We start from the raw sequence: 22,377 nt of genomic DNA on the forward strand, positions 1-22,377 counted from the left end.
TGGATGTGGTGGCAAACATCATCCTTCTCCTTCCCTTTAAAAGTAGGGCACAAACACCTGGGAAGTGCAAAACACCTAACAGGGAAGGACTCAGTGTGTGACAAGCACAGCATGCTGAAAGGACTCTGGAGAGACTTTAGAACTCAGAGCGCACGAATGTGATAGGGCTGCTATGGGAGGAGATAGACAATAGTCATCAGGGGGCAATAGCCAAGAATAGCTAGAGAAAGGAGTCGCTTGGTCCAAGGCTGGGGAGGACACAACCAGTGTGGACCAGTACAAGGGCTGTGATCTCTGGCAAAGCCCCAGTGTGGCATGTCACTGGGGTTGATAATTATCTCACCGCTGAGAATTTACAGTGGGAATTCAGGAAAGGCTGAACATCCCTGAGAGCCCAAATAACGTGATGCTGTTTTGGCTCAATCCAGACTGGTACGAGAGCTGAAAGACACAGGATGCCAAGGCAAAGCTGTGTGTGGGCTTCAGAGGTGCGCTATGAAAAGGCACTTCAAAATGATCCATCTTAAGTGGCCCAGGGCTTTATGACAGTGCATGGTCATTGGGTATTTGGCACATAGTAGTGAGCCTTGTTTGTTAGAAATTAAAGATGAGGACTTTCTATCTAAAGATAAAGCAGAAGGGCTGGTACCCACCAAGCACTCGGTAAACAAACACAGCCTGGAGAGGAAAAAAGCCAAGCTCAGACCTTGTAATGTGATCCAGGGGAAATGAGGCTGATTTTGTAGATATTCTGTCAACGCATTGTTTCAAATCAGTGCATCCCATTTGGCCTGGCTTTCCTCAAATAGGTCACCCCTTAATCTGATGCAGGCAATGAGCCACTTTCTTCCTATTTATTCTTTGATTCTGCTTTTCTAGCAGGTCTGCTTTTGCAACCAGCAGGATAAGAGAGTATTTACTGCTGACACCTGAAAGCATTCTGCTCCAATAGGTGTCTGTGTTTCATTTCAAACACATCAGGATGCCCCTAATACCCCAGCCCTGGGAAGTTGGGTGTTGTGAACTTTGGAAGAGATTTCTATTGGTTCTGCAGTAGGGTTGTAGTTAAGCTTCATTTTAAAAGCTAAAACAAAATGTCTGCTTGTCCAAATGAGAGAAATCTCTCAGCAATGAATGGTGGAAGCACCTGTAAATGAGTGCAAATGGATTTACTGCAATTAAAGGTCATGCAAACAGGAAAATTCTCCGATGTCTCCAAGATGGCAACAGAGATTTCATTAACAGACTCAGGGCAATAGGGGCTGTGAAATGCAAAGACTTGGGAAACATTGACTGCAATATATTGAAGGAAGCAGCAAAACAACCTACCAGAAAGACATTTATTTGTACTTAGTTTGCAGGATCCATGAGAGAATTTTCTTTTGGGAGCACAAAGCAATGGGAAATACTTGATGTTTTTGTCACCTACCTTTGCAACTGTAGGTCCTGAGACAGGCATATTCTCCATTTGTGATGGATAAATCAGCTGGGAAATGATTCAGGCTGTTTGCTGTTGCAATTAATGCCCTGTCCAATTAATAGACAGTTCATGGCTCTTTTGGAGCTATTAGTTCAGGCTGCTTTCAGGTGAAGGGAATACATTGCTGCATTTGATTCACATTTGCACGTTTCTCCAGCAAACATCAATACTACAGACTTTTATTTGTAATGAAAGTTTAGATCATGGGACCCTCTGAGGGTGACTTCACTGAATAACTCACATCTGGAACAAAGTATGGGAGCAAGGCTGGGTGTGCCAATTGTGTGCACAAGGGGAGATGCTGTCTGGGAGTGCGATACAGCCTGTGGATACAACTGGGGCTGTTCAGCCAGGGAGCAAACACTGATCTCCTTCCTGATCCCTACAACACGCTCAGCCCCCTGCGACCAGTTCTAGCACATAGAGAGTGACGGTACCATCCTCCACCCCTTTGGCTCAAATGAAGTAGCCATAGTACATGATGTAGAAGTGATGGAGCATCTTGGACTTGCTTCAGTACTGTCGGTGCTCACACTTGTTCAGTAAAAATAGATGTGAAGCTGAAGGACCCTGCCACTGAGTGCATATATCTGAAGGGGACTCTATAAACCTCTTTTGGCAGCTGAAACAGAATATAGAATAAAGATGAAATGAGCCCATCTATCCATGTCCCCTCCACAGCACATCGGCTTGACAGAAACTCACCTAACAAACTGTTAACAAATCCCTGCTTGGGAGGATTTTCCTGATCACCTATTCCAGTGCTCTGCTCTTCAGAGCAGGTTTCTGCAGATAGCAGGCAGTGGATATATAACCTCTGCTGAACTTCAGGCTTTGACCTTTTTGGACTTACAATTTCCTGCCCACACAAGCTTTGATCTCCTGTTGTATCAGGAGCATCCTGAATATTGCAAATCACGTGCAATTCAGAGCGTCACAGGAACTGAAGCTGCATGAACAAGTTCAAAACAAATGGAGGATGCTGCGGAATCTTTCACTGCTCATTTTGCTTCAAGAAAAAGCTACTAGGGAAAAAAGAAGAGTTTGAAGGCAGCTTTTCTTGGCAATTGCTTCCTCTGAAGCTCCTAAAGAGATTCACATTTTCCAGGCAAGTCAAGTGGAAGAGGCTAAGTGCACCCAGCTGTAGTACAGAAAATTGGGGTGTGCTGCAGTCCATGTAGAAAATAAACCCATGAGCAATATGCTTTTAAGCCGAGGGCACACAAAGAAGACAAAAATCATAGGATTACTTGTGATTGATCTCGAGAGAGCAGCCAATCTTGCAATTTTGGGGGCTTACTGAGGCTCTGATAAAAGACAAGGCTGCAACTGAGATCTGAGGAAGAGGAAATACAGGGAGAAAGGAAGCGAGAAATGCTGTGTGAGAAGCCCCAGCTGTAATTCAGCCACAGCTCACAAAAAGATCTCCAGGACTGGAGAATTTGGTCACTGGGAGGAGAATCAGGGAGTCCAGATGCTGACAGAAGGGGGTTGCACCATGGAAGGAATCTTCCTGAAATTCGGAATACAATGGCTGTTTGGGAAAGTGCCCGATGTCATCAGCATCTGGTACGTGCCAAGAATGGCTCCTTCCTGAGCTTGTAGCACACAGGAACAGAGTCTGGTAAGTTGGTGCTTGCAAAGCTGATGCTCACACTGCGGAGAGGATGTCAGCTCTGAGCCATGTGGATGTGAATCCAGAGGGCACGGGAGATAGTACAGCAGAGATGATCATCTAATCACAGCCTGGGTTGGGTTGGAAGGGACTTAAAGCTCATCCGGTTCCAACTCCAGCCACGGGCAGGGACCCCTTCCACTAGAGCAGCTTGCTCCAAGCCCCTGTGTCCAACCTGGCCTTGAACACTGCCAGGGATGGGGCAGCCACAGCTTCTCTGGGCACCCTGTGCCAGCACCTCAGCACCCTCACAGGGAAGAGCTTCTGCCTAAGAGCTCAGCTCAGTCTCCCCTTGGGCAGGTTCAAGCCATTCCCCTTGGCCTGTCCCTACATCCCTTGTCCCAAGCCCCTCTCCAGGTTTCCTGCAGCCCCTTCAGGCACTGGAGCTGCTCTCAGGTCTCCCCTTCAGGAGCCTTCTCTTCTCCAGGCTGAACCAGCCCAGCTCTCTCAGCCTGGCTCCATAGGGGCAGAAGGTGAGCAGGACACCTCACCGGGTGCTTTGCACAGAGCAGCACTCGTGCTGCTTTACTGGACAGAGCACATTTGCGCCTGCGGCACAAAACCATGGGGTGTCCTGAACTTTTCTACAAGTGAAGGCTGCATCTCTAATGACAGCTTTTCAGTTGTGAGCTCCCAGGTAATGGATGATGAAGACAAATTGCCTGTTATGTGATTTAAAGTGAATTTTGCCTGTCAGCATGGCTAAAATAAATGTGTTCATTTCCTTACAGTGGCTGATCTGTCACATTAACCCGAGTCCTCATCGCCTGCAATCGAGTCTAATGGTGGGAATTGGAGATTTGATTGTCTTAAAAAGTGAATTTGTCACATCCTTAATTTTCGCCTCGCATGAAGAGCCAGCTCTGATGTTCGTCTCGATGCCCTCCAGTGCTTTCCCCCGATGAACCCAGCACGGACAGGGTGAGGAGCTGCTCCTGCTGCAGCCATGCATGCACACACGCCGTTTGCTGGGCACATCAGCTCACAGCAAGCCCAGGTCACCTCCCTCTTGCCTCGAAGCAGAGACCTCATGCTGGATTCTGGTGCTCTTCGTGTCTCTAATCTGCAAAGCAATGGTATAACTCCTGCCCCTTCCCATGCAGCCTGCCATGAACGAGTTACCTGAGAGCAATTAAAGTGATTGCTGTTAATTCTATGATTTAATTCTCTATCAGCTGAAACTCATGTTGGTTTTCCTATTATTTCTGTGCCTGACTTGGGATTAAAGCCCTGCTTTCCTTCCTGGGGGTGCAGCGAAATAAAACACCAGTGTTCGCACCAGCTTCTTCAGCTTCCTATTGTCTCTGATGTAGTCAGAATTTATAAAGGCCAGATATCAACTTGTCAGCCCATGGGGCACTGGGAACCTTGTCTGGTGTGATTAGTTTAGGAGTGCTCCTTAGAAAGACATTGAGTTTAAACCGCCACAGCACTGAGGGGAACTCTCCACAGCTCTTGTGGTGCACCAGCACATCCTCAGACTCCTTCCCACACAGCACATGAATATTTCTGCTCCTGCCTCATTATTAGCAATTTTATCAGCTCTAATAACTGTCCTGCTGATCTGTAGTCTTTGATGAATCCTCTATCTCCTTTTCCAGTCAGAACTCGCTATCTGTTGCTATCTCCATCCCAAAGAGATGTAGAGCTGCTCCTGGTTAGTGATGCTCCCCAGTTTGTAGTCCAGCGCTGCACCCACTCCTGCTCCTCTCTCTGGAGCCCAGAGTCCTTTGATGGACACTACCAGTGGGCTGGAACCCCTGAATGCTCCCCACTGTCTCCTCCAGCACAACTGTGGATTCCCATCCTCCTGTCCCTTGTTGCTGCTCTGTCTCATCCCGGCACGTGGCTGCAGAAGCTGCTCGCCAGAGACCAGACTGCTGAAATAAACCCTTGTCCACATCTGAAGCTGGGGTGCTCTGCACCAAGGAACTGCTGCTGAAGGAACTGGGGCTCAGAGGAGCTGAGCTGAGCCAAGCTGCTTTTCTTCCTGGCAGGTGCTCATGGCTAAGAAAAGGTTGCTTGGGTCTGGGGATGTGTGATGGTGTGTCCCCATCTTCACCTGGTTCTGTGCCCAGCCCTGGGGAGCCTCTTCGCATTCTTGGATGTGGCATGCACAGGGTCTGCATGGCCACAGACTGGGAAGAGACAGGGATACATCTATGCACTTCCCTTGTAGCCTTGTGGAGCGAATGCGATGTGGCTGAGGGCTTCGGGTACCACGAGGCTTCTCCCAGCAGAAGAGCAGAAATGTCCTCTACCCAGGACTTTGTCCATGTCAGGAAGGTAGCAATGAAATAGCAGGTTGATCCCTTGCACAGTGCAGGCAAACACTGTTTTTTTGTTAAAAGGAATGTTTATTTAATGACAGATCTTTAAAACTTCATTTCTGGAGTAAACCAAGCCTGATCTGTTACTTGCAAAACCCCTGCAGCACTGGTGTAGCTGGAATGAGGCACAGGCGGTTTTAGGCTGGGAGATGGGCATGGGGCAGCGGGGATCAATTTGTGTACTTCCTGCAGCAAGCTGCTCTAGTGGAAGGTGTCCCTGCCCATGGTGTGGGGCTGGAACTGGAGGACCTTTAAGGTCTCTTCAACCCAAACCATTCCATCATTCTATGATCCTGTGACTGGGGACTGTGTCTCACAGACCCTGCCAGCCCGAGCACTGAGTCACATCCCAGTGCTTCCAGCTGTGGATGAGCAGAGGGACCCTTGGTGTGAGGAGGGGTGGGGACAGCTTTTTTGCCACCTCTGCCCTTCAGGAAGGGCACCCAGGGCTGTGCACCGGGGTGTGAAAAAGCAGGTCCTGACACGGTGAGAGATCACAGTTTTCCTGGCTTGCAAGCCAGGACCCCCCTTCCCATCCCATCCCATCCCATCCCATCCCACCCCATCCCATCCCATCTGTCAGCGGCTGAGCTCTCTGTCTGCTCTGCTGCCTGCCTCCAGGGGCCACTCCATCACTTTTATATCCATTTCCGAGCCGTTGTATCATAAAGTTCATATAATTATTGTCTCCCTCATGCTCACCCATGCTTCAGATCCTGCCTTTGCTGGGAGCCAATATAATTTCTGCCCTCCCTGCCCTGCAGTATGCTCAAAGACAGTGGGAGAACCTCTGTCGTCCTGCCTCAGCATGAGGGCTGTGGGACGGCTGAGCGCAGGGCAAGGGACACAGTTAAATAGCTTTTTATTCGGTGCATATCTTCCCTGTAACAGGACCATTATTTCATAGCAACTTATTCCTTCCATTGAAACCTTTGAATAATTTCCCTTTATAATCAAACTTTCCCATCCCTAAATCAGTTTTATAACCGCCTTGTTATACCTTGGAACTCAAAATGAAAAATCTCTGTTATAAATACCGGGGCTGTGCTGTGAATACTGATCACTCCAGTGGATTTCAGGGCCTGGGTTAACAGCCGTCCTCTGCCTCCTGCCCATGGAAGTGGCTTTCTTGGTGAGCTTTTCTCCTTCACTCAGGGTGCAGAGAGGGGACGTGAGTTGGTCTTTGCCAGACTCTGGACCTGCTCTTGGGTTACCAGGAGACACTGAGCCACCGCTTCAGGTTGTGTTTCTGGCACTGATCTTGGTGCTCGCTCAACCTGGGGGCTGTGGAGTGTGCACCAGCCTTCCAGCTCGGCTGTCTCCAGCGAGACCACCCCTACACTGGGGTTAGCCCCAAGGGAAGAGCATTCCTGGGTGCCTTATCTGTGTCCTTCCACCCTGTCCCTGCCCATAGAACAGCTCCCAGGTGGGAATGTGGCATTGCCGAGTCACTGTCCGTCCACAGCTCTTCTTTCTGGACCCGGCTGCATGGCACCCGGTGCTGTGAAACCTCCGAAACCTGCCGAGGATCTTTGATCTCAGCCACGTATTCACCAGGCCTAAACTGCGCTCAGCTGACACAAGGCAGAAAAGACTTTTTCGCCCCCCATCTCCTACTCTGGGCATTGCAGGATCTGCCTGTCTCTCCCAGAAGCAGCGTATGCTTCCAGGAGAGCTGCCGTCACATCCTCACGTTTAGGCGTGTGTCAAGAGGAAGGGATTTGTTGCTGGTTTGCAGCATGTGTGATGCTTTTATTTAATAGATTCATAGGGTGTAAAGCTGAAGAGATGCATTAGATCATCGCACTTGATTTCCTGTAAATCACAGGCCATTACCTTGTGCTGAGTTCATCATGTAGTGCATCTACTGACTTGGATGTGACTGAAACACATCTTTCAGGAAGATCTCTTCAGGCCACTTTCAGAGGTGCTTAGACGCCTTCCTGCTCACAAAGCGTCTAATTTATAATTGGAATGGTGCTGGCTTCAGCTTCCAGCTCTTGTTCTGCCTTTCTCAGTGGAGTCACAGAGCCTTTATTGCGCAGTATTTTCTTCCCCTGAAGGTATTTAGACGCAATGAGGAAGTCACCTCTCAGTCTTCTTTTTTAAAAGCTGATCAGCTTGAAGCCTTTAAATCTCTGCATGGGAGGTGTTCTTCCTGGCCCTTAAATCACCTTTGCAGCTTTTTCCCACATCTTCCCTGCTCTTCCAGCTCTTTCTTTTTAAGCAGAGACCTACAGAAGTATCATAATTTGGCAGAACATGGTGTTAAACTGAAGAGAGAGTAATAGACCAGTCCCAGGCTCTAGTGAATGGCCCATGTGCTTGCCACCCAAACAACTAATTGCAGAGCTGTAAATGAGGTTCAGGCAGCATATTTATCCCTGAGCTCCCTCAGCAGCTCCTGGTTGCCAGGACACTGGTTAAGCTGGAAGGGACCAAGGGAGCCCATGGAGCTCTCCACTCTCCTCCCAGGCTCCTGCTGTTGGCTCATGGAAAAGACACTGTCATGGGACTCTGCTGTGAGCTCTCTGCTAGGGACTCCCCATAAGGAGCCTGCATGTCCCTGTGAGGCCTGCACACACACAGTGCCAATGCTTGCTCTTCACTCTTACAGGCTTTTACAGAACCTGTTGGTTTTGTATTTTCACTTGCCAGGGACATCTTCTTTGCCCAGGCTACTCTGAGCTGGAAATCACCTCAGCAAGGAAGTCATGGTGAAACTGAGAAATCCAATCCCCTAAAGGTCTTCAACTGTCTGATCAGCTTGCAAGTAAATCTTGCCCGGCTTCAGCCTTGTCCATGCCTCCAACTGATCCCCTATAGAAATTGTCACTTGGAGATACAAACCCAGTTGCTTCAACTCACACTTTCAACAAAAGCGTGCCAAACCTGCCCTCATGGAAATCCAATACCACCTTGTCCCACTCATGGCAGGAAACTGGAAGAGCAAAGTATGGCTGCTCCAGCCAGCTGGTGATGCTCCATGGACATAGAGCAGCCTCCCTCAGAAGATCAGAACTCCCACTCTTCCCAAAAGCAGGTATGACCTCTAACACTTGCAGTCCTTAGAGCAGTCCTTACTTGATTGTTAAGGGAAGGAGGGAATATGAAAGAACATGAATGTCGAACAGTGACTATAGCTGTTACCTCTGCTGGGAGCTGGTAATAGAGATGTGTGGGACAAGAGCATGTGTGCCTCATGGGTCCCTCTCCTCCTGCGAGCAGAGGATGAAGCACATCCTTCCCTGGAGCTGCTGGTGAGCTCTCCCTTACACTTTGTAGATAATTAAAGGAGCTCAGAGGGCGCAATAGCTGAATTCAAGGGCTGGAGAATACTCTTTTCGTATCTCACATATCTAAATGGTATCTGCATATGTAAAGTTAAACAATCTCTCCTAAATCCAATGCAGTCAAAGAAAGCATTTAAATCAACTACTTAAAAGAAGTCACTCAAAGGAGCAGTCTTGGAAACCAGCAAATGTCTGGATACTGAGAGTCCTAAAACTGAACTAAATCCCACTATTTCGCTCTGTTTACCAAGATTAGCTCATGTCTTTTCACAAAGAACACATGGTCTAAGCAAGTTGGTATTTAACAGGAGAAGCTGTTAATACCTTCAATTACAACAGCATTTCATTATCCCATTAAATTCATTATGAGAATACATTAACTCTGATTCCTTGCCAGAACATTGACAACTTCCTATTGCTCCCAGTGCTGAAGAAATAATGTGGTGTGTCACATTAAAAACCTTGTGTGTCATGACTCCTCTTTGTTCACTGATCTCCGCTTTAGCTGCCTGGTCACTGCTTACCTGAAAAAACCCCGACTGCATCAGCTACAATAAAAATGTGGTTGCTGTCATTCTTTCCCTGCCTGGATGCTCTCTCCTGCAATGCTCAAGGATAAGGGTAATCTCTATGCGCAGTGTAAACCCCCATTTGCTTTTGGAGCTGTGGTGGGAGTCCCAGAGCATCTTCAGAGAGGTCACTTCTCTGGTTTAATCCACTTTCTAAAATACCCCTTGAGCTCATCAGGAGTTAAAAGGAGTTGACATTTCTTCCCTGTGAGGGTGCTGAGGCGCTGGCACAGGGTGCCCAGAGAGGCTGTGGCTGCCCCATCCCTGGCAGTGTTCAAGGCCAGGTTGGACACAGGGGCTTGGAGCAAGCTGCTCTAGTGGAAGGTGTCCCTGCCCGTGGCAGGGGTTGGAGCTGGAGGAGCTTTAAGGTCCCTTCCAACCCAAACCATTCTGTGATACGATGATTCTATGATTTTGCTTTGCTTGGAGACTTGTTCTATGATTCTTCAGTGTAACTACTCTTTTTGAGACAATTCTCAGAGTGTTTTGGAGCAGAATGCTCATCACCCATTACAGACATTGATGTCTTCTCTGTTCGAACCTTTGGGTGTGACTTCTGTCCTGCTGCAGTCACACACTCCTGCATAAGAACATCAGAGACCAGTAGAGGAAGGTCCCCAAATGGCCAATGGACTCTGGCACCCAGGAGAGGCCGCCCCAGTAGCACAGGTCTGTGCCAGGTGAGGCAGCACGCTCTGATCAGGGCTGGGCCCACCTCTGCTTGTTCTGTACTCAAACAGTGCCTGCTTTGAGACCCAATGATGACACCAAATGACCTTGCTATGCTTGCACACATCCATGTCCTTCACAGTGAATGGAAGCAATAGGAGTTATTATAGGAAGCTCACATATGGAACAAGATCGTTTGCAAATAAACACCTCTGAAGGAGCTTATCAAGAAAAAAAACACCCAGAAAGATGTTGACCTTTAAGCAGAAACATGAAGTTAGGCATAAGAAAGGTCTTCCACAATACATTCTCCAGCTCTAAATGCTCTACTTAACATTTGAGGAATAAAGATGTTCAATGCTTCTGAAAGGGATTCATTTCAATAAGTCATTCTTCCACTGCATGGAACATTCCTGAAAGGAAGGGGAAGGCTTTTTTTTTTTTATTGCAAGCCTGGGTAAAAGTTATTTCTCTTTCATGATGTAGTTTACAGCTTCGGGTGAGGATCCCTGGGGTCATCCTTTGGAGCCTAAATAAAGCTCTTCTCTCTTTCTAAACACGGGCTTTTAGAAACCTTCAATGTTGTCAAATCTTTTTTTTTCTCTTGGTACAGTGCTTCTCCCATGTCTGAGGAATGTGGCTTTTAAGAGCACCAATGCCATTGTTTCCTTCTGACCTGAGATTTCTTGTGGAGTCATTAGTCCCACGTGGAATGTTTACAACGTGCAATTAAAGACCATGGTAAAAAACTCCTGCATGAGGCACAGCTCCTAATGACAATGCTACAGGCTTTGCTTTCACACTATAGCTCAAAAGGCAGTTGGAGATGTGGCTTCTGCAAAGCGGAGGTGCAAAATGCAGAGCTACAGACCCTGTGTGGGTATGGGAGGGAAATGGCATGTAATAGAGACTGAGGGTGCACTGCCTGTCCTGGGGCAGACCAGCCTGCACAGATCCCACCCCTTGAAGAGACTTGTCCCTGCCCCAGCAATGGCAAAGTTACAGTGCATGACTCAGTGCTAAGCTCCTACTTCTTTTCAGGTATTTCCTATAAGGTTTATTTTGGTCCTGACTCTTCCACGACTCAGGCAGGCAATGGGTCCTGTTTGAGCCCTCCCATAGCTCCTGCCCTGCCCACTGGCACTGGTGCAGAGTCACACCCCTATGGCTGCATCTCCTCTGACTGTGGCCTGAAGTGTTCTCATGAGGCTAAAGGGACAGGCAGAACTCTGGGAACTGCTGCATCATGCTGCGGGAGCAGCAAAGGGGTGCTGGACCCTCGGTGTGGTCCACAAGACCTGCCAGGCTTAAAGGTTGTGGTGGCCTTGGCAGTCTTAAAGGTCTTTTCCAGCCCAGCTGATTCCAAGATTCTATGATTCTACAACCCAGGGTTGCTTTGTTATGTGCTTGTCTCTCACCCCATCGCCTCCAGCACCAGCCCTTCTCTTGGAGAGCACTTGCACAGGGGATGTGCTGCTCCAGCTGTGAGATGGGGTTTGGGCTCTCAGCCCATTCCCTGCACAGCATCAGGAGCCCCCTGCTCCTCCACACCAGCAGCAGCAGCAGCACATCCGCAGGCTGCATCTAGAGCAGTGTGGAGCCACCAGCTGAGTTCAAAGCAGCCGTGGCATCTCCTGGCTTTGCTGCCTTGGGCATCCCTGAGCTCTGTCTTGCCCCGGCCATTTAGTGCCTCTCTGTTTTACTCCCTGCATCACGCAGTGATCCCTTCCCCTGGGCACCAGCAGATCCTTCTGCCTGGGCGTCCTGGTGCTGCTGTGAGCATGAGCTTGGCACAGGGAGAGGAGCAGAGCCAGGCGGTGCTGCCAGCTGGTGAGCTGGGATGCACAGCTCCCGAGAGCCAGTGCTGTTGGCTGCCAACAGCATTAAGAAAAGCCAGGGCCAAATGAGCCCAGAGGCAGGGAAGGTGTTTTCCAGAGGCACAGGCACGTTTCCCTGTTCTGCTGGTTTCCCTGCTGCATTCTCACCTCCCGGTTATTTGTTAGGGGGGTGCTGCTGGGGCATTTGTCATAACTTCACAGCTCATTGCTGCAGTGCCTGTCATCTACAATTGCTCCTTCAAGGAGTGACAACACTAAAATCCGTTCCTCCACCCAAAGTGTTACTTCCTGCACTGCTGTTGCAAGGCCTTGCTGAGATGACCTGGGATGCGGGCTCAGGGGTGTTGTATTGGACACCCTTTGATGCAGAAGGTGGGCAACTTTGGGCTGACCCAAAAGCTGGGTTCAGCAGCAGGCTGTGCAGAGACAGAGCTATTTCCCAGCCCTCAAGATAAGTGATCAAGTAAACAGGAGGGCTGTAAGGCTTTGCTTGTGGTGGGTATAGCAATACCTGATTAGTCACAGAGAGCTAGAGTGTCATGGGTGCCCTAACCACACCAGCTCTCAGGGGGAAAGTCCCATTGTAGTTCCCACACCACTGAGAGGCCCAGGCAAGACTGGACCCTAGAGAGTTGAAGATGTCCCTGCTCACTGGGGGGGGGGGTGCACAGTGTGGTGTGTGAGTGTACTGATGAGCTTTGAAGGTCCCTTCCAACGCAAACTATTCTCTGGTTCTATGATCCTGGATCTCCACTTTCCACACAGGCACTTGAGAGAGGCCAAGGGGCACTGTGGGAGGTGGGAGCAGGGTGAGGGGATGTTCCCATTGACTTTGCTCGTATCTGGCCATCCCAGGAGAAATGAGACCTGCCTGGGGAGCAGAGAAGCTGTGACTCTGCTACTGGGTCTGATGCTGAGTGTTGGGGGACATACAGCTGGGATAGGGCTGAGTGGGATGGAAGGATGACTGTGGGATAGAAGAAGGTGGGATGCCTGGTGGAGGGCCTTTGTGAAGGGACCAGTGGGCAGTAGAAAGTGAGATAAGAGGGAAGTGAGTGCTTGTAGCAGAGGCTGTAGCAGGGAAACAAGGTGGAAATGAGGCTGTGCAGGAGGGATGGAAGAAACAAAGGTGAGAGAGGAGGTGTGGACCTGCCTAACCCTGTGAGCGTTGCTCTCTGCAGACCCTGTCCCTCTGCCCATCCATCACCCTGGGTCTTCAGTCATGCCCAGACCCTCTGCATCTCCCATGGCCCATCAAAGGTACTTGCATGGCTTGCTGCCTCTACACACCCTCTGAGCAGAGACCCTGTGAAACTCAGTAACGCATCGTGCCCAGGAAGACACTGGCTGTGCTGAGCTCAAAGCACCCTCAGGCATTCGAGGGGGACCAGGAGGTGACAGCACATATGTTTCGTGGTGTGTAAAGTATCTGGAATTATGCAGAAGTTGCAATTTATGCTGCACAACCTATTGCATAAACAAAAGCCTCTGACATATTCTAATTGGGGTGCTGGGAGCATCTCGCAGTTCTGAGGCAGTTCTGCACTGTTGTGTAAGTGCCTCATCAAAGTGGTAATGTATTCTAATTATTAGCAGAGCTCTGCCTGCTTCCTGAACCCGTAATGTTTTGTGGCATGTGACATTACAATGAGAATGGATGAATAACCATTTTTCTTTTCAATTACAAGCTGTAGGAGCAAGTTTTTTGTGGTATTATGAGGTTTGGGGTAAATACTCCATAAATATGTAAATAATTGGTGATGTTGTTGCATTAGGTAATTGCAGGAGAATGCGGCTTGTGATCCAGATGAGGCAGGAGTGGATGCGCTCTGGGCATGTGGCTGCTCCTTGTATTGGCTCCCCAGTGTGTGGTGCCTTGGGGGACACCTGAGACACCTTTTCCTGTGCTGCACCTTTTGCACCCACTTTTCCCACCCGAGCTGGTCTGTGCCTGTGCTCTGGCTGTGTCACCTCGATGGCAGAGCTGGGTGCAGGACCCCATGGAGGCTGTGGGAGGGTCCCTTCAATCCAAACTGTGACTCTGTGGTCCTATGGCTCTGCGCTCATCATCACCTGCCATGCAAAGGGATGCCACTGTGCTCACGGGAGCGGAGCTGCAACCGTGTCTGGAGTGGGGGGTACTGGGGAGCAGTGGGGAGAGGTGGGCAGAGCCCTCACCTCTGCCAGCCCCGGGAGGAGCTCCCAAAGCAGGGCATGGCTGGTGATCTGTTGGTGGGATGTGCTGGGACCAGCTGTGCCTGCGGGGCAGGAGGGGAGCAGGGGCTGCCCTGGGACACCCCCCCCCCCGCCCCAACACGTGTGCCTGGCACAAGTAAGAGAGGACTCGGAGCTGATTCATTTGTGTGAGAACAATGCAAAGGGGTTTAAAGCATCCCCGGAAATGGTGTCTTGATGAGCGTACGGGTGGGAAATGGGGCTGTCACCAGGGCCCTCTGGGCTGGGGGCCCTGTGTTCATGGTCGGCTCAAGCGTGGCCTCCTGGGGGCCCAGCAGGTGGGAGGGAGCAAACCCATAGCCACAGCCCCGTCCTTCAATCGCTGGCAGAAACAAAGCAGAATTGCTCTTCCTTGTTCTCTGTCCGAGCTCTGAAAGCAGCTCCGTGTGACTGGAAACGCAACGGAGCGGGGAGAGGGAATCCCACCATCACACGGCCTCAAGAGAGAGAATATTTGATGAAGCTGAGTCCTGTGAAGAGAGAGCAGAGGCTGTTACCATCACAGATACTTCAGCACAGATGCCACAGAAGAAAGAAGCTGTCTTTTTGAGGAGCCTTTGTGTTATTTCCTGCCTCTCCCGCATCACTGAAGTGAAAATGAAGCAATTTTTGTGAGTGAGGGGAAAAGAAATAATAAAGCAAAGAAAGGAAAGAGCAACTTTTCCTTTGTGCTGGAGCCTGGTGCTGGGCTTTAACTCTTCCCTGCACTCATGTGCCACAGGCAGGCTCCTTGCGGGCTCTCCAGGCTCTGGTGCAGGATGTATTTTCTTCAGCAGACCCCAGTGAGCCACTTCTCTTCCCAGAGCCACCTCTGGGCTGGCAAAGGAGAGGCTGCTCCTTTGCTTGGGGTGGAATTGGTGCCTGCAGATGACAAACACTCCCAGTGCCATTTATCATGGTGTCTCTGCAGGGCCAGGGCAGAGCAGCTGCTGCTCTGCAGCCTGACCCACCACGTCCACCAGCAGTGCCTCCTTCCATCAGTCACTGCCATCGTTATTACAACTTCCTTCAGACACGACTGGGTCCAGGATCTCTGTGGTGCCAAGAGCTCGGCTCCTTTCACTACTGAGAGCTTCCCAAGTTTCAGCCAATGCTTTTATCCCTATACTGCAAGCATCACAGATGGATGAAGTGCCCCATTCCCTCCTTCATTGCACTTCCAGAGCAGGACAGCTCCAGCCTCCTGCAAGGCAGGAAAGAGCAGATGAGGGGAGCAAGCCAACCGCATGTCACATTACAGAGAGGAGGATGTGCCTCCTGCGTCGTGCTCCCAGGGAGCTGCAGCAACAAATGGCTCATGATCTGCCCTGTTCCCCTTGGGTAATCTGCCCATCATCACCCTAAACACTCGCACCTGCACATTGACAGCTACAACAAATACCAGATCTTGCTGTTTGCCAGCAGGGACTGAGGTGGTGGGTAAGGAAGAGCACTGAAAAGCCTGCTGGTCTGTTTGTGCACAGGAAGCCTCATGCACTGGGTGCAATCTGTACCTCCTTGTCTGCTATGTGCTTGGGTTGTGATGCTTCTCATGGCAGGAGGTGGTGCCTTCTTCCCCCTCTTGTGGGCTTCCCTGGCCGGGATGGGGTAAGGATTTTCTCCTTAACTTCCAGGAGCTGGGACATGGCCACAGCTCCGGTGTGGAAGAGGGTGAGGTGCACCTGCCAAATGGGAACACTCTGGCTTCAAGTAACATAGGATACTCCAGGGTTGCCACTGTTCACAGAGCCATGGGATTGAAGGATGTTTATAAAGGGTGCAGGATGTTTGAGGAACAAACTCCAAAGTCTCATGTCAGCTCATCAGTGAGGGGTGAACTGAAGTGAACTGTTTCCAAATACCTCCTGGGCAGGCAGAGGGGACAAGGTCACCCGGACCTGTGGGAGCTTGGAGGGATGTGGTTCCTCCTCCCCATTGCCACTGTGCTTCTCTGTGGAGCTCTGATCCCACTGTTACATGCAGCCACTCAGCCAAGACCAACAACAGTTATGGCTGATGGATGGGACAAGGTTGCAGGAGCAATTCTGTAGTGACCTCTCAGCTCCTGCCCATCTCTATCTCCCTGTATCTCTAGATGTCCTCTTGGGCTGAGATTTGTCCTCAGTTTTGTCTTAACAGAAAATGTTGAAAAGCTCTGGAAACCCCCCTGTCCAGCAGGTTTTGGCTTTGTAACAATGAACAAATGTGCAGTTTCTGGTTTGTTTTGAAGAAGATTGCAGCCTTCTGTTGTGATGGGTAATTTAAACCCTCCATTTCAGGACTCTCAGTCTGCCCTGTGCTTAGCTTCAAATGGGCCAAGAACCGCTGAAGGAAGTTATGCCATAAATAGCAGAGTTACAAACCTTTAAGCATGGGACTGAACATGCTCTTGCAGTGCACTTTGCCTTGTGATGCTTCTTTCTCATCCTTATTGCAGCTCTTCTTGTCGGTTAGCAGCTTAACAATAGAGCCATGAGGGTAAAGGATTTTTGAGACAGCTCTGCTTAAGCAGAAATGATAACAGCCCTTCCAGAGGCAGTTTCTTCAGCAGGATGGTTGAAAGGTTTGCCTGGCAATTCCCTAACACCAAGTCCCATCACGCTGATGGATGAAGGGTTTGGGTCAGGGCTGCACACATTGCTCTTGTTACAGCTGAACCCAGGCACATCCCAGGTGGAGGCTCAGAAGCAGCACATTTGACCCCTGCTCAAGCGTGGCCCCATGCAGTGTGGCTGTAGAGCGAGTCTGTGCTCATGCTCCCTGGGCACAGCGTGCACAGAGGAGAATCCTGGGAGCTGCAGGGTGAGGCACTCGGATTTGGGAAAAGCCAGAATCAAGGATGTGCAGGGAACACGGGATATGTGCTGCTCCATGGCCCAGCAAGGCTGTGGGTAGTGCCTGAGCTCTACCCCGGAGACACTGATACAGTGTGTTTGCATTGACCCTCATTCTTCCTTCACTGGCAGCTGAAATCTCCCCTTTCTGCTGTCTTTGGCCTGTCCCCACTTGAAGTCTGGGAACAATGATCCTCTGTGGGGCCAGACTGTGTCATTCCATCTTCCCTGTGGGACTGCACAGACCCCACCAGGGCAGGGCTGGGGTTCTTCCTGCAGGAGGAGCTTCCTTCAATAAAGAATGGCCAAAACAGAGGAGAATCACAAGATCATAAACTCATGGAATGGTTTGGACTGAAGGGACCTTAAAGCTCATCCAGTTCCAATGCCCTGCCATGGGCAGGGACACTTTCCACTAGAGCAGCTTGCTCCAAGTCCCGTCCAGCCTGGCCTTACAGGAGAGTGAAGAGCTTGGAAAAGCCAGCCCAGAGCACCCCCAACCCAGCTCTGCATGGGAGAAAAAGGGTTTTTAGCAGAGCTGGGTGAGGACTTGGCTTCATGGCACATCTGAATACTGAGATCTGCACTCTGGTCACTGCCCAGTGGGGCTGGCATCACCCACAGGCTTTGCTGTTTGTCAGTTGTTTCACAGCATCATTTATTTTCCTGCAGTTTCACAACATGTGGGCAAACTCATATGTGGAATTAGCACCTCCAGCACCAAGCTGCTGCCTGTGTGTGGAACATGAGGTGTGTTAATATGGGAGCTGACATTGAGTGATAAGCTTGAGGTGGAGATTGAATTAGGAAAGAAAAAACAATCTGCTTTCACTGTGGTTGTGCAAAACCCAGAGGAGCAGCAGCCATGAGCTGCAGGTCAGCCCTCCCTGAGCATCCTGATGTAACATCTCATTCCGGGCCCCACTGCCAGCCCTGGTGTTTGGTACCAGTGACCTGAGCACAGCTCTAGGCTTCCACACAGGCTGAAGCGCTGTGTTGAGCAGCGTCATGCAGCACAGGTCCTGCAGCTTTATATCACAGACCCCACTATACTCCTTTGGACACGCAGGGCTCCTGTTTCTTGTGCCTCTGTTGCAGGCCGGGGCTGAGAAAACCAATCCCATGACAAGGATGCTCTGTGCAGCCTCCAGACACCCGAGGAAGCGGCGTCTTGTCTGCAGAGACAAGAAAGGGTTTGAAATTAAACTGCAAACATAAAATGCGCAGAGCTGTCGTATCAGTGGTGTTTTATCTGTGTGTCAAACACATTGCTATTGTGTAATATCCATCAAGGAAAACAAGTTTTAGATATATTTAAGCAAAATTTCAATTTCTGCTGTCATTTGCTTGGGCATTAGGAAGCAAATTACTCCGGGTTTTCAATAGCAGTCTTCTTTTTTCTTGTGGGAGAGCTGTCAATAGTTTGATATATTTTTATGTGGATCACATAGCATATCCGCTTCAGGATGGTGCAGTCAGAAACTAGCATGGAGAGGACAAACCTGATGTGATCTTGCACCGGTAAGCATGTAAATGTGAGCACCTCCCTTAGTGCAAACTTCCTTTGATCTGGAAAAGAAGAGATACAATGGAGCAGAAGGGGAAAGGGTTAAAACCAGGTCCTGAGGACTATAAACGAGCAAACCCAAGTGGAGCAGGAATAAGGCTTAGCTATTGTGACCCTTGCTCCGTTACAGAAGGACCTCATCTTGCTCCTCACACACATCCTGGGAGGAGCAGCTCTCCCAGCAGATGTGTGAAAGGCTGGAGGAGCTGGATCTGACTTGGATGGCAGGTTCCTATTCGCATCCTGCCTGCTTCACTCAGGATCTTTGTATGGACGAACTTGGAGCAAAGCACTTGTGGGGATTTGTGTGGTACAGACACTTCCACTTCAGGCAGGTTTGCAGGGCCAGGTTTGGACCATGTCCTCAGGAAGGAAAGTACCTGGTGCGTTTTCTTGCTGTGTACATCTATGTGAGCTGTGTTTCTGCATCCCCACCTCTGCCAGCAGTGAACCTGCAGACCTGCAATGTCCACCTTGGCTGTAGGATGGCACAGATTCCCCTCGGAGTGGGTGATCTGTCGAGAGGATGAACTCTGCTGAGTGCCTCAGAGGCTGCTGTATGTGAAATACTCCTCCTTGTCCTCCTGAAACAGCTTTGCTGTGGCCTGAGTTCAGGTGGGGTAAGAGAGACAGACACATTGGATCCTCAGGAGCTGCAGTTCACGCCTATTCATTAGCAGGATTCTTAACAGAATAGTGATGGTGTGTTTAGTACGGTTAGTGAGACATGCAGATACATTTGTTAACTGCTTTACAGTAATGCCAGGCAGAGCACAGTCCATGTTAAATGTTCCAGGGCTGAAATAAGGTGATGATAATTAAGCAATAATATGCAACCAGGGCTGTCAAGGGGTGAGAGCAGAGCAGAGCAAGGCAGCTGCTGCCGGGAGCTGAGTCTGGGCAATGGAGAAGGATTTGTCTTTCTCATCAGCCTTTATTTCACTGACTTGAGCAGGGCTGTTAACGATAAGGCAAAACCAGGCCACGTATTTATACAGATATCAACTTACCTCAGCTGATGATCCGTGCAAGAGAAACATGGAGACCATGAGGCAGACCTGTGGTCCCAGGGTTAAGACGTGGCCTTGCTAAAATCCTTTCATCACACTCTTGTCTGATGAGAATTCCCTCCTTGTTTTGAGATCTGCCGCCTCTGTCCAACACTCAGCATATTTACACATGGGCTTTACCAGCGTTGGCTAGAACTGGTTTTAATCCAAAGCTGTAAAGCCTGATTGTGCCTGGGCACTTTATCCTATCAGCCACATGTGTGCTGTCCTCTGCAAATGAGAACAGATTTGTTGGGCTAGGGCTGCTTCCCATAAAACTATGCTGGCTGGACTTGATAATATTCCTAGCCTTTAATTCTTTCTTAATTAGATCCTGTATCAGCTTTGCTGTTTCTCTGCCAATGACTAACATCTCTGGAGACAGGTACCCTTCAAATGCAGCTGTGACACTGATTTATACTAAGCAAACCCCTTATTTCCTTCACTCACCCAGCCACATACTGAATCTGACCCTCTTTGTCCCTTTTTGTTAGCATCCAAGGGTGTAAGTGGTCTTAGGCCATTGCTGGAGCATGAACCAGTGTTTCCTGAAAACCTCTCTCTCTTGGATGATGGTCATTGCAGTCCTGATGCATGGCCTGTGGAATCTCAGTTTCCCTCCTGGGATGTTAAAGGGAATTAGCCACACACTGTGTTCACCTCTTGATGGTTACTAAAATTAAAGTCCATGACAAAGCCATGGGAATCACAGTCATTTTAGGGTTAGGGTTGGAAGAGACCTTAAAGGTGGTCTAGTGCTTCTCTCCTTATCTTGCTCTCAACTGCAGGTGTGTATCTGGCTGCTTGTGTGGGACCATGGCATTGAATGCACTTCTCTGGGTCCAGCTCCTTCCCCTCCCAGAATCACTGCCCTTGAGAAACTGTACACATCCTCTTTCCAGATTCCCCATCTTCCAATCATCACGGGCTTTGTTATATTAGTGCAAGAGGGATTTTCTTTCCTTCCATTTAAATCTCCCAGACATCTGTGCTGCTCCTGTGGTCTCTCTCCATATTACAAGTTTACCCTTTGTCAACCCTGTCCTTACAGGTACTTGGGAAGTGCAGATGAGACTCGGGGCCACCCAAGTACTGCTGCTGGTGGTTCTGATCCTGGTGCTGGGCTGGGGCTGATCAGTTGAAGGTGCTCCTCCTGGCACTGTAATTACATTGTGAAGACACTCGAAAGTTTCTGTTGTTAAATATTTAATGCTGGCAGAGGAAGAAGACCCTGAATGTAAATCGTATGATGGATGTCTTGCTCACCTGTGGATGCGCTGAGAGCCTCCACACACCTTCCAGACACAGTGACCATGAATATTCATTCTGCTCCCACCAGGGCTTGGCTCCTTTGTGAGGCTGCCAGGAACTGCACACTGGGAGCTCAGATAAGCAAGGAAAAGAGTGGGGCATTTAGAGAAACAGCGGGTGTGCCTGTCTGATGGCGATGATGTGATAGTAATTGAGAGCACCTCCTTTCAGGTGTGTCAGTGCAGCTCAGTGTGTGCCTGCAGCTCTGTGCTCAGCCCACACTGAAGCAAGTGGTGCTACCCTAGGACCAAGCAGCAACTATAAATGGACTTATTTATAGTTGCTGCTTGGTCCTAGAGTAGCACCACCATTACCTGGTGCAGTGATGACATGTCCTTCGGGTTTTGCAGTGAGGGGAGAGATGCATACACTTAAGGCAGGGTTGGGCCTCCTGATAGGTTCCTTGGCAAAGCCACAGGACAGTGACTTTGTTCCACAGCAGCTCCAGAGACTGGAATTGGTTTGCCTCTAATGCCTGAATAGAAACAAAACCCTCGCGCTCTACTTGCATGCTTGGGACTGGAACCTGGGTAGGTGTGAGCAGGAAGGACCCTGCCTCAGGTGGTGGTTCAATAACACCTGCAGAGCCCAGGGAAAGGATGCAGCTTTCTGCATTTTATCTGTGGTCCTGATTTTTGCCCTCTCTGCCATTACTCCTCCCTTCAGCCAGGGGAGAGCCTCGGGTGTGTCTGTTGCAAAGGAGACGAGAAGGAGCTTTGCAGCCTGCCTGTGCATGGAACTGTGCCTCAGCAGCTCCGGACACTGGGCTTACAGCATGAGCCTGGTTGCTACAGTGAGGTAGAGATGGGTCATTCCCAGCTTTAGAAGCTGGGAGTGATACCCACTCTTTCAAAGAGCCATTGCTGTTGTTGGCAGCTCCCCTGGGGAGAGCTCCCCTGGGACAAGTGTCTGCTGCTTCCTGTGCCACCAGCAGAGAGAATGGGACTAATTTTCCAAAGTCAACATTTTGTACAAGTAAGAATTCCCTGGATCTCTGCTCGTTGGGATAAAAGGGTCTCCAGAAAGCTTCAAGGAACCAACTCAGCTGGTGATTTTCTTGGTTTTCTTCTCCGTAGTGACAGCATTTCAAAGACAGTGTATGTTTCCCACCTCCAGTTATTCTTCTTCCAAAATCTCTGGGGTTTTTCACTGAGGAAAGGTTTTGATAGCGAAGGCTGAATCTCCTTTCATTTATCACAGCCTCCAGCCTGTTCTAGCTGGGATGCCAGCTTTGGCAGCTACCCTCGACTCATACCATCACCACTGCTTTACAAGTGCGTGTGCAGGTGAATGCATATCTGGGGTCAAAGAGACAATACCATGCGATACAACACAGCTGTACTGGTTTCTATGCAGCCATGCCCTTCACTGTTCTTAAGCAATGCATTGAATCCCCCGGCGCTCACACACACACTGCTCTGACACCTGGGTGCCGGTGGAGGTTGAGGAGTGGCTGGTTCCCCCCTCGGGTCAGCACCCGCAGAGATAAAGGCACAGGAAAGGCAGTGAGGGGGTTTATGTTCCACTTGGTGCAGTAGGTACCTGGAC

Source organism: Pezoporus occidentalis, unplaced genomic scaffold (genome assembly GCF_034315485.1).
Source record: "Pezoporus occidentalis ecotype Australia unplaced genomic scaffold, CSIRO_AGI_Poc_V1 ctg289, whole genome shotgun sequence".
NCBI lineage: Eukaryota > Metazoa > Chordata > Aves > Psittaciformes > Psittacidae > Pezoporus > Pezoporus occidentalis.